The following is a 3,245-nucleotide window of genomic DNA, read 5'->3' as shown; positions in this document are numbered from 1 at the left end:
CTGACCTGGCCAACTCAGTTGGTATCTAAGGAAAGCAACAAGCAGGGGACCTCCCACATCTTACACTTACCTGGCTGAGACAGTTAGTCAGTTTTGGGCTTGGAGTGCTTGAAGGCGATCTTGGAACAGTTAGGAGCTGTCTAGATCTAGGTTAACCCTAGGATAGAAAGTCCATTTTGTGCTAACTTGTTTGCCATTAAAATTTAAACCTAATTAAAACACTCTTCTCTTTCATCTCTAGATTTAGGATTCCTTAGGACTCATCTCTATAACTCTTTTCTCTCTCTTTCCTCTTCTCTCTTCTCTTAAAAAAAAAGGATAATAATCTTTCAAAATTACAACTTGGAAAAGAGAATCGGGTCGACTTATGAGAATTGAATCAAACCCCATTTCAAGTCAAGAAATTGAACGCACTTGTAAACAAAATATTAAAGAAGTCAGAGAAGGAAAGAAATCTGAGGCAAAAGTAGATCCAGAAATGGCTAAAGATCCAAGGAAAGAAGTAATCCTAGTAGGGAATAATGAGGTTGCTAGAGAGGCAAACCCCAGGACACTACGGGATTATGCCATGCCTACTGTGAATGGAGCTTCATCTAGCATCACAAGACCACCTGTGCAAGCAAACAACTTTGAGATCAAGCCTGCTTTGATCCAAATGATCCAGACAGCAGTTCAGTTTGGAGGATTGCCCAATGATGACCCTAATGCGCACATTGCAAACTTCTTGGAGATATGTGATACCCTTAAGCATAATGGAGTGTCAGATGATGCAATTCAGCTAAGATTGTTCCCATTTTCACTTAGAGACCAAGCTAAAGCATGGTTACAGTCTCTTCCTATTGGCTCGATCACCACTTGGAATGACTTAGCACAAAAATTTTTGATAAAATTCTTTCCACCTGCTAAGACTGCCAAGTTGAGGATTGACATCCAAACCTTCGTGCAATTCGATATGGAGACCTTATATGAAGCCTGAGAAAGGTTCAAGGATTTGCTTAGGAGGTGTCCACACCATGGGATGCCTAAATGGTTGGTTATGCAAACCTTCTACAATGGACTAAACAACCATACCAGAATTAATATTGATGCTGCTGCTGGAGGTTCATTGATGGGAAAGTCGCTTGATGAGGCCTATAATCTTTTGGAGGAAATGGCCAATAACAATTACCAATGGCCCAATGAGAGAAACATGGCGAGGAGACCTGCTGGGGTTCATGAGATAGACGCTATTACTGCACTCAATGCAAAGGTAGACACTCTTTTTAAAAAATTAGATCATTTATCTATTAATGCTGTCAATACTTGTGTGCAGACCTGTGAGATGTGTACTGGACAACATGCTACTCGAGATTGCCCGATTGACAGCTCATTCATACCTCCAGTATAAGAACAAGTACAATATGTGGCAAACCAAGGAAGGCAACAGAACAATCCATACTCAAACACCTACACGCCTGCCTGGAAGAACCATCCAAATTTTTTCTGGAGAAATCAACAACAACAACAGAATTATCAGAATAGAGGACCACCTGGTTTTTCACAGCAAGAAAAGAAGTCTAACCTAGAAGAATTGGTTGCAACTCTCACCAAGGCCACTACTGATTTCATGGGTGAAACTAAGGCAAACTTTCAAAACCAGCAAGCTGCCATTAAAAACTTGAAAATACAAATGGGACAGTTGGCCAACATGGTAGCTAACAGAACTCAAGGGTCATTGCCTAGCAATACTGAAACGAATCCGAAGGAGCATGTGAAGACAATTACCTTGAAGAGTGGAAAACAACTAGGGGAACAACAAGGGAAAGAGCCTGTTAAAGAACAAGTAAAGGAACAAACTCAAGAAGAGACTATGGTCAAAGAGAAGCTAAAAGAGAAAAAGGAAGAGCCAGTAAAGCCCTACAATCCACCAGTTCCTTTTCCTCAAAGGCTCAAGCAAAGTAAGGATGACAAGAACTTTCTGAAGTTTTTGGAGGTCTTCAAGAAACTACACATAAATATTCCATTTGCGGAGGCATTAGCTCAGATGCCTAGCTATGCCAAATTCTTGAAGGACATCCTTTCTAAAAAGAGAAGGCTAGAGGATCATGAGACAGTCATGCTCACCGAAGAGTGCAGTGCAATCATTCAGAACAAGTTGCCATCAAAATTAAAGGATCCAGGGAGTTTTACAATTCCATGCAATATTGGCAATATCGAATTCACTAAAGCATTGTGCGATTTAGGTGCTAGCATTAACTTAATGCCTTTATCTGTTTGCAGGAAGCTGGGACTAGGGGATGTGAAACCGACCAGTGTCTCATTACAACTAGCTGATCGATTGGTGACATATCCTAAAGGCATAGTGGAGGATGTATTAGTCAAGGTGGACAAATTTATCTTCCCAGTGGATTTCATTGTCTTGGATATGGAGGAAGATAGAGAGGTTCCTTTGATATTGGGGCGTCCATTCCTTGCAACTGGCAAGGCACTTATAGATGTCCATGAGGGTAAGCTTACTTTAAGAGTGGGACAAGAAGAGGTAATTTTTAACGTACTTAATTCTTCTAAATATCCTCTTGAGAATGATGAATGTTTTAGATTAGATGTGATTAATAAATTTGTTAGTGAAATAATTGACAATTCTGAATATGACTTGATTGATGGTGTTAAAAATAAACAGCATATTGATGTATTAAATGATGTTGAGAAAATACAGGATTCAGTAGAGGCTAAGCCAAACCCCAAGCTTGAGCTTAAGCAGCTCCCTTCTCACTTAAGATATGCATTCTTGGGAGACTCATCTATTTTTTCTGTCATTATATCTGCTCATTTGTCTGCTGAACAAGAGAAAAAATTGTTGCATGTGTTGAAAAAGCATAAGAAAGCACTAGGCTGGTCTATTGATGATATTAAGAGAATTAGTCCCAGTATATGCATGCATAAAATTTTAATGAAAGAAAACTACAAACTTTCAATTGAGCATCAACGTAGGTTAAATCCTAATATGAAGGAAGTAGTTAGAGCTGAAGTAATGAAATTACTTGATGCAGGAATTATCTACCCTATTTCTGATAGTAGTTGGGTGAGTCCTGTTCAAGTAGTTCCTAAGAAAAGGAAGATGACTGTTATTACAAATAATAAAAATGAGCTGATACTCACTAGAACAGTCACTGGTTGGCGTGTGTGTATTGATTATAGGAAGTTAAATAAAGCCACACGAAAGGACCATTTTCCTTTGCCTTTTATTGACCAGATGCTTGAGAGAT

General features: G+C 39.2%; 1 non-coding gene across 1 annotated transcript; it reads right to left on the bottom strand.

Moving 5' to 3' along the window:
• Positions 1-913: 913 nt before the first annotated feature.
• On the bottom strand, positions 914-1,020 carry LOC140853888 (small nucleolar RNA R71). Its single transcript, XR_012137030.1, has one exon. It is a non-coding gene; the product is annotated as a small nucleolar RNA R71 (small nucleolar RNA).
• Positions 1,021-3,245: the final 2,225 nt, after the last annotated feature.

The sequence above is a fragment of the Elaeis guineensis genome, chromosome 14 (genome assembly GCF_000442705.2).
Source record: "Elaeis guineensis isolate ETL-2024a chromosome 14, EG11, whole genome shotgun sequence".
In the NCBI taxonomy this organism is placed as follows: Eukaryota; Viridiplantae; Streptophyta; class Magnoliopsida; order Arecales; family Arecaceae; genus Elaeis; species Elaeis guineensis.
This window is presented reverse-complemented; position numbering and strand designations above follow the sequence as displayed.